Genomic DNA, 10,098 nt, shown 5'->3' with positions numbered 1-10,098 from the left:
ATAGAAGTGGAAGGATGGTGAAGAGGGAGGAGGGAGATTAGGGTAGATAGATGATAGAGAGGCAAGAAATTAAGATTCCAATAGCATAATAAAGTTGGCTGCCATCCACATATTTATAGAGGCTAGCCAACAAGTCCTAAAACAGTAAGTAACCCTAATTCTAGAGGATTCCCACCGATCATGTTCGAATGCGCTTGATCGTGTTCGAACACACAAAAGGCATTCTCTGTGCGAACGCGATGTAGGCATTCGAACGTGGGCGTTCGAACTCGCCTGATAGCGTTCGAACACACAATATGCATTCTTTGTATTTACGAACCTGATGCAAGGGTTCGTAATGCCATTCGAACGCGAACCCTCCTGCGTTCGAACGTGACCTACATAAATTTTATTTTAATAAAAATAAACAACTAATGCAATAAAAAAGATCCTAACTAAGTGCATTAGCCCACCACGCTTTCCCCACCTTGCCCTCAAGGTGAAAAGTTGGGAAAACGCTCCAAAATGTCAGTCTCCAACTCCCATGTTGTCTCATCGGATTGCTTACCAAGCCACTCAACTAGAACCAATCTACTACCATGTCGTCGTCGGCGCCTAGCAATTATACGAACTGGCTCTACGATCTCAATCTCCTCCAATACCTCCGGTAGAACTGATCCAACAATCTCATAATTGTCAATCCACTCCCTCAGCAATGAAACATGAAAGATAGGATGCACTCTCGACCCCTCCGGCAGCTCCAAACGATATGCAACCGGAACTAGCTCCTATCCCCCAGTCAATAGATAATTCACAAATCGCAAAATAAAATGTGTTCGTTTAAGCGTACAAAAAAGGGATTCGTGCCATGTCTAAGTTCATGCCATCCCCTACGTCTAACCCATGGTCTTAGTCTTCTTTTCTCATTTTTCCGATCATTTTTTTCACTCTAGTATTGGGCAGATACGGGTTTCCTCTTTCAGCACCGTCAAAGTCTAGCTCCACTACTCATATTCAAAGGGTGCTACTTCTAAAGTCAAGTTGAGCACCCAGACCATACCCATGGATTTGCTTACATTGAAGTGGTAAGAACTTCGCCCAACGGATGTCTTTCAGTTGGTGAATAGGCATCAACCAGTTAATCAATCCGAAAAAACCTGAAACAGACCAAAGTAGCGATGAGCTAACTTTTGGTTACGCATCGGACGCAAGGTCACCTGTCGATATGGTTGCATCTTCACAAACACCCAACTGCCGATGTCAAACTCCTGCTCCCTATGGCTATGATCATAAATTTGCTTCATGCGATTCTGCGCAAGTTTAAGATAGGCACGCAACCTCCTTAATGTGGCGTCTCTATCCATCAAGGCTAAGTCCAACTCCGTCCGATCTAAAGATGCCACTGGATCATAAGCGCGTAATGTCGGAGCCGTGCACCATACACCATGCCAATGCTGATATCTGCTTTGGTAGGCGGTGTTGTAGGACCATTCCGCCCATGGTAAGAACTCCAACCATCGTCTCAGCATCTCTCCAACAAAGCACCTAAAGTAATGCTCAATGCCTCGATTGACCACCTCGGTTTGGCCATCCGTCTATGGATGGTAGGCCGAACTGAAGTTCAATCGAGTGCCCTACAATCTGAAAAACTCCGTCCGAAAGTCGCTCATAAATACACGATCACGATCTGAGATAATCATGCATGGCATGCTATTTAACCGAGCAACATCTCTCACAGAAATTTCAACCATCGACTTGGCTGAAATGGATGTGACAATGCTAAAAAGTGCGCATACTTGCTCAATCTGTCAACCATCACAAAGATAATGGAATAATCACGTACTAGCGGAAGACCCTATATAAAATCCATAGAAATGTCTTCCCAAACATGGTCCGATATAGGTAAAGGCTGAAGTAATCCGACCAGTTTCAATGTGGTTGCTTTAGCCCTTTGACAGACTTTGCAAGCACGGACAAAACTCTTCACATCCCGCCTTAATCCTGTCCATGTGCAACTCTGAGATATCCTCCTATAAGTCCTTAAGACACTCTCATGACTAGCCTCTAGAGTTTGGTGAAAATGCTCCAATAATTTCCGCCGCAATCTATTATTTGCGGGCACCCAAATGCATCCGCGATCCAACAGCAAACCGCCTTGATTCTCCAACTCTGGATGGCGCTTCGAATCATCCATCACCTCCTACAACAATCTCAAAACTTCTAGGTCAGATGTACATGCATACCTCAGCTCGTCAAGGAAGGGAAAGATAAAAGAAGAATAGGCTGCAAGCTCGGTGGTATTGGGTTGGCGCGATAGTGCATCCGCCGCTTTGTTTTCTGTTCCCTTCTTATATTGTATTTCATAATCATACCCCAACAATTTTGTGACCCATCTCTGCTATGCCGGAGTGTGTATACGTTGTCTCATAAAGTATGGAAGACTCATTTGATCAGTTTGTATAATGAATCGTCTACCGATTAAATAAGGCTTCTACTTTGTCACCGCATGCAAAATTGCCAACATCTCTCTCTCATAAGTCGATAATTACTGAGATTTTTATGATAAAGCCTTGCTAAGATAGGCAATGGGATGTCCTCCTTGCATTAGTACAACTCCTATGCCAACACTCGATGCATCACATTCCACAATGAACTCTTTGGTGAAGTTCGGTAGCACTAGAACATGTGCCGTTGTCATTTTTTTTCTTCAGTTTTTCAAAAGCTGTAGTGGCTTCATTCGTCCATCTAAAAGAGTCATTCTTCAACAAAGAAGTGAGAGGAGCAGCGATCTTGCCATACCCGACGATGAAGCGGCGATAATATCTAGTGAGCCCCAAAAATCCTCTCAATCCGATAGTAGTAGTAGGAATAGGCCAAGCGGTCATGCATGCAACCTTTTGAGGATCCGTCGCTACACCTTCCGCTAAAATGATGTGGCCTAAATACTCCACTTGTGGTAATCCCCATAGGCACTTTGACTTCTTGATCTTTAATTGATTCTGCTTCAATAAATTTAGCACATCCTCTAAATGCCGCCAATGCTCCAATTTAGTCCTACTATACACCAAAATATCATCAAAAAATACCAAGACATACCTTCGCAAGAGAGGTCAAAAAGTATCATTCATGAGGCCTTGAAAGTGATACGATTCGGACTTCACCGACGTCGTCTCGAGCTTGGATTTACCTTAGGATAAGATTGAGTTTTAGGATAAGATTGAGTTTTAGGATAAGATTGTGTTTTAGGATAAGATTGAGTTTTAGGATAAGATTGTGTTTTAGGATAAGATTGAGTTGTTGGTTAGCCTATAAAAGTATGTGTAGGGCAACCAAAATTAGGAATTGAATATTGAGAATTGAGTTTGCCTTGCCTCCTTCGTCTTCTTCGCTCCCGTTCCCTCAATCTCCCCGGCGACGCCGCTTCTAATCTCCCTCGACAGGCCAATCACCCTAGTCCCTTAGGAGTGGCCCTCTTCTCCCCCTTCTTCCAATTTATCCATCGCTATCCCTAACTTTTCCATCATCCATAACCCTTCCACCATCACTTTTACACCGGTGCCACCCCATCAACACCGGCCCTCCACAATCCACCATTACCCAGGATTTCGTGCCTTCATCCACGGAATCCAAAAACAGAGTATCCTGACGTTCGTCTACTAAACGAATGATATCTCGAGATCCCCAACTCCGATTCGCCTGAAACTAGATCCGTTGGAAAGCTCTTTTCCGGGCCTACAACATATCAAAATTTCACAGTGATCCAACGGCGGGATATTTCGGGATCTTATCTTAAAGTTCCGTGCAAGATCGTATCAAGCTGGTATCAGAGCCTATAGCCGAGGAAGGAACGTATCAAGCTGGTATCAGAGCCTATAGCCGAGGAAGGATCGTATCAGAAAGGTAGCTGGAGCATTGGTGAGACCAAAAGGCATCACCCAGAACTCGTAATGCTCGTCCGGAGTCTGAAATTCAGTTTTGTGCACATCCGTCGGGTAAACTCTAATTTGATGATACCTGGCCTTCAAGTCAAGCTTGCTGAATATAGTCGCCCTTGCAAGCTTGTCCAGTAGCTCCTCTATAACCTGAATAGGATACTAGTCCTTAATGGTAATAGCATTTAGTGCCCGATAGTCGATATAAAAATCCCATGTCCCATCCTTTTTCGCACCAATAGCACAGGGGATGAGTACGAGCTATGACTTAGTTGTGTGAGACCTTGCTCTAACATCTTGGCTACTATCTTTGAGATAACTTTCTTTTGCACATGTGGATACCGATATGGCCTCACGTTTGCCGGTGCAACCCTGGGTATAATCTCTATGCGATGGTCCGTCGCTCTCCTCGGTGGCAACTCTTATGGCTCCTCAAATAGTCTAGAAAAGTTATCTAATAAATTAGACAATTCAATGGTAATACTTGAACTCGCTGCTGGTCCTAACTGAAGAAGATATGCCAAATCATATGCACAAGGCAGCCCCATCATAAGCTACATCATAGGAATCGACGAAGATCGAACGCCATCAAGCCGCACATCTTTGTTTCATTGTTTAAATTTCATCCACATGCTCCGAAAATCAAATGTGACAGGTCCCAAACTCTGTAACCACTGAGCACCAAGGACAATGTCGGCTCCTCATAGTGCCAACAGATATAAGTCCATAATGATGTCGTGTCTTTGTACCCGTATACTGACCCGGCAACACAAGCTCTCCGCCTTAAGCTTTGTGCCGTCTCTAATTGCAACGTCAAATCCCGTGGTCAGTTCGACATCCAAACCCAATCTCCTCACTAACCTCTCATCTAGAAAGTTGTGTGTACTCCCCAAATCAATGAGGATGTGCACACAGTACTTTCTAATAAGTCCGTCTACTCGTAACGTCCTCGGCGCGGAAGTACCCTAATATGCATGCATTGATATTTCAGCTTGAATATCTTTCTCCAAGCCCTCCTCAACGACCTCCTCAACGACCTCCTCATGGACCTCCTCTAGACACTCTCTATCATCAACAACCTCATTGTCCTCCTCAAGACCGTCGATAAGCATCACACTCCCGATCGGTTTAGAACACCGATGACCGGGGGTGAAACGCTCATCACATCGAAAGCAAAGGCCATTCGCTCTTCGCTCCTCCACCTGGGCAGGTGTGAGAGTTTGAATGGGGGGTCTTGTGCTTTCTCTAACATCGAAAGAAGGACTCAAAGGTGGTCGTGGTCTAGTACTCGTAGTCGCTGTTTTTGGAATTGCAGAATTTCCAACCGGTGTTCTAGGTGCAAATCACCCATCTCGATTGCCCCAATTGGTTTTAGCTGCAATCTTTAGAGCCCTATGCTTTTGTTCTATTCTCACGGCCTTCTCAAAGGCCTCCTGGAGAGTAGTAGGACATAGAGCACGAAAATTCGCTTGTATCTCCTCTCGCAGCCCCAAAATAAATGTACTCATCAATGTTTGTTCTGGCCAAGGTGGATTACAACGACTACTAACTCTTTCAAACTCAGCTTGGTACTCCGATACGGTCGTCCTCTAAACCACCTTGCTTAATATGGCAGCAAAATCTTCATATGCCGCTATCCCAAATCTGCGTGTAATCCTCCTATAAAAATTAACCCATTCGGTAAATCCACCACTACGAAGAGCTGATCTATACCAATGCAATGCCGTTCCTTGGAGGTGAAAGCATGCCATCTGGACTTTTGCATCTTCTGCTGTAACTTGACAATCAAAATATTATTTAACTTGAAATATCCAATTCGTTGGATTACCGCCTTGGAATTTTGGAAAGTCCAAGCGTGCGGTTCTTCCCGAATAACATTGTCGGGTTCGCGAAAGATCCTTGGTTCTGGTCTAAACCTTTGTGCATATTGATCACCTTCTCTAAATCCTTGAGCACGTGCCTCACTATCTCCATAGGGATCAACCTCATCCTGATAGTGTCAATCCTCCTCATTGACGAAGCGCTCCGGTGCCACACGCCTCTCGGGTTCCACCATCACCGATCTTGGGTTTTTTTAATAGAGGTGGGGGATGATGTGTAGACATAGGTAAGAGGGGATCATTGACACTCATATGACGCACCTGGACCTGTGGGGTATCGGTTCGATGAGGTCCCACCGCTAGTCCTTCTTGAAACTCCGATCGTCGTCGAGGAGATGACGAACCCAATCGATTCACGACATATTCCTTGAATTCATTGTAATCATTTTGCATGTTGTCAACTCTAAGCAACAATGTTTGGAACATGCCCCTAAGTTCATCCATATTCGAACCCATGGATGTTGGTTGACTCGATCCTACTCTGGTCGTTCCAAAGTAATCGGCCTCACGATTAGGGTCATTGTGGATTGAGTCTTCTCTTATCGGTGTGCTCTTTATAGGTCTCCTTATTGATGTCATCTTCCTTGTTTTAACTATTAATGGAGGTATGAAGTTCGCCTGCTTTGATACCAGATTGATAGGTTCTTGTATCAAAAGATCGGCTACGGAACAATTTCTTAAGATCTGAATTTATTGCAAGAAGTAGTCCGCGCAACCATGGGAAAATATTCGTCAAATATTCTCCAATAGTCAGAAAATTATGAAACCAATTGAGTTAGATCCATAACTTCCTAGAACTTTCATATTTATGTCCTTTGTAGATTCAAACTAAAACTGGGACGAAAATATGAAATAACGTGGGTGATGATAATGGTGACGGGTGGAGTGGATGTTAGGGTTATGGATGGGTATGGAGATGAATGTGGATATTGGGTGTGATTAAGGGATATAGACGAAGGGAATAAAGTGGTCAAGATCCCAAAGAAGAGGGGTGACTCGATAGATGAGAGAGATTAGAGGTTAGAAGAAACGTTGCCAACGATAGAGGTGGAAGGATGGTGAAAAGGGAGGAGAGAGATTAGGATAGATAGATGATAGAGAGGCAATAAATCAATATTCCAATAGCATAATAAAGTTGGCTGCCATTCACATATTTATAGAGGCTAGCCAACAAGTCCTAAAATAATAAGTCACCCTAATTCTAGAGGATTCCCGTCGATCGCATTCGAACGCACAAAAGACGTTCTCTGTATGTGCGAATGTGATGCAGGCGTTCGAACGCGGGCGTTCGAACTCACCCGACTGCATTCAAACGCACAATATGCGTTCTCTGTATTTGCGAACCTCTCCTGCGTTTGAATGTGGCCTAAAAGAATTTATTTTAATGAAAATAAATAACTAATGTAATAAGGAAAGATCATAACTAAGTGTATCAGAACGTGGTGTGAAGAAGATAGGAATGGCTATAGATGCTACCTCTGGATTCGATGTAGCTTTGAGAGATGGCACAACGCTCTAGGCGAGTTGTAACACCCGTTAAAAAAAAAAAATTTTTAGCGCACGCGCTATGCGCGTGCACCCTAATTGGGTACCCATGGGGCGCGAGGGAGGCGATGCCATGTCGCCTCCCACCGCCGGGTTTCATTGGCACAAGTGGCCACCACCGGCAGTGGTGGTCTCACTCGTCAACCTCGGCTGACCCACCTTTTCATTTGGAAGAGGTAGGTACCCGAGAAGAGGGCTTCGAGCCCACCTAGCACTGAGTTGAAAACTCCATGGCCACCGGCCATGGAGTTCCTCAACTCTCACCCTCCGGCCGCACTAGCCGGAGGTTCCTCAACTCTCACCCTCCGGCCACACTAGCCGGTGATGGGGATCACCGGCAGTAACACCCCTCTCCTCTGTTTCTTCTTCTCTAGCAAGGAATCACGGAGGAGGTAGGGTTGGGCCAACCCCCTCTCTCTCTCTCTCTGGGCTGTGGCGTGGGCTGCATTGCAGCCCATGTCCTCAGTTCTCTAAGGCCTCGGTGGACTGGGCTTTAGAGCCCAGTCCACCCCCTTAGTTCATAGTGGGCAGCCTACCTCTTCACTCTGTTGGACTGGGCTCCAGAGCCCAGTCCACCATATCACCCTACTGGACTGGGCCCTTGAGCCAGTCCAGAACACATTGCAACCTGGTGGGCTGCGCAGCCTACCTCCTCTTTCTGTTGGAGTGGGCTATTAAGCCCAGTCCCACTGTCTCTAGTCCAGTGTGCTGCAGGTAGGTCTGCAGCCCACTCTCTCTCACACTCTCTCTCTCACCTAATTTCTTTGGGCCTTAAGCCCGGCCCAATCATTAACCCTAAGACTAATTTATTTAGTATTATATAAGCGGCCCACACACGAGGTCGGTAGGCTGGTGGAGCATTCGAGGTGATTACACCGCCTAATTGGAGACTTGACTAGTATGATATTAGAAAAGATGATTGAGAGGTAGGGATTGTAGTTCTAGCGGTATCCAGGACGCCTTGGGGTCGGGCGTCTATTGAGTTGTGTGCTCTTATTAGTCGTATGTGATGATTTCGCTCTGTGCGATGATTACTAGAACGGTGTTGATGGGCCTACGACTAGGGTCCTTAGTCTGATGGCCATAGACAACCGGTTATATGCAGCGTCGCTAGGCATGTATGGGCGATAATACCGCTAGTTGGCTAGTCCCCCTCGATTTTTATGGTGCTTTGTGAGATATGTTATTGTGACTCGACTCCTGTGTGGATTTCTATGTAAAATGAGCTATAATGATGAAAGCTATTAAAAGTCATAATACACATTTTTCCCTGACATGTTATGAGTTGCATTTTTTACTTATCATGTAATATTCTTAGATTATTATTATTAGATTTTACTTCTTTGCGCCCGTGCTCACCGCCATTTTGGTGGAAATATTTCAGAGATGATTATAGAGGATGCGGACATCGAGGAGTAGCAGATTCATTTTTTATTTTTTAGCTTTTGTTTATTCTATTATTTTAGTTGGACTTAGCCCCTGCGAGGGTATTTATGTTATAAAAAATTTGTGATGGACTTGTATTCCTAGAGGCTTGTTGAGACCTATGATATTATAATTTTGGATTTTTTTTTGTTGGATTATTATGGTATTACTTGACTTATTCAGATACTTGGTGAGATTATTTCACTGACAGATCACGTGGGAATCACGTGGACACGCTCCACGTGAGGAACACGCGAATCTTTGGAAGTGTGTGTTTCACGAGTGGCGTATGCCGAGGGATACTTTTGAAGATTCAAGGCTATTCCTTCATCTTGGATCTTCACCCCTTGACTTTATGAGGGGATGACATTATATTGGGGACTCAATGGATGCAAAATTTGGACCCGGTGACCTTTGACTTTTCAGAAATGTGGATAGATTTCAAACAAAGTGGGAAACGATTGCGATTAGACAGAATTCAACCGTGACTTGGAGGCCAACTTTAGTCGATGGTGGGACTACCAAGGGCTGGGTGCAACAGACTTCTAATGTAATTAATCTAGAGTCAAGTAGACCATACAAAGGAAGAAAAAGTACCCATTAATTTGTCCGCCTTACTAAAGGAATTCAACAAGGTGTTTGAAGAACCATGTGGCATGCCGCTGGCTCGACCCTAAGACCCTTTGCATTGAGATTACTCTGGAGCGGAGTTAGCTAATGTACACCTATACCTATTTGTGCAAAAGGAGATCACAAGCATTGTCAAGGAGATGCTAGACAACAAAATTATCCAACCAAGTTGGATCTCATACTTATTACCGGTGCTCCTAGTGCAGAAGAAGGATAGAACATGGTGATTTTGCATGGACTACAGTGCACTCAATGCCATCATGGTAAAGGATAGCTATCCTATCCCTATCATTAAAGAACTCTTGGATGAGCTCTCGGGGCCTCTTATTTTAGCAAGTTAGACTTGCGAGTCAGCTACCACCAAATCTAAGTGAGACCCAAGGATGTGCACAGGGTCGCATTTTGCACACATGACAGGCATTATGATGAAAACGGAACATCCTCTTCAATATATGGATCAGGTGGAGAAAAGCAATCTATACAACTGATGAAAAATATTCACAAGATATTCTCCCGTAGTTAGCAAATTATGAAACTAAAGGTGATCGATCCATAACTTACGATCTACATTTTTTGTATTTATGCCCTTTAAAGATTTAGACTACAACTAGGGCAAAAATATGCAAAAGTGAAGGTGATGGTGGTGGTGACGGGTGGAGGTGATCAGAAGGTTGGGATGATAGTGGAGATGAGGGTGGATGGTTTGT

The sequence above is a fragment of the Typha latifolia genome, chromosome 1 (genome assembly GCF_019914945.1).
Source record: "Typha latifolia isolate L0001 chromosome 1, TyphaL0001v2, whole genome shotgun sequence".
Taxonomy (NCBI): domain Eukaryota; kingdom Viridiplantae; phylum Streptophyta; class Magnoliopsida; order Poales; family Typhaceae; genus Typha; species Typha latifolia.
The sequence above is the reverse complement of the archived record's forward strand: the minus strand, read 5'-3'. Positions refer to the sequence as shown.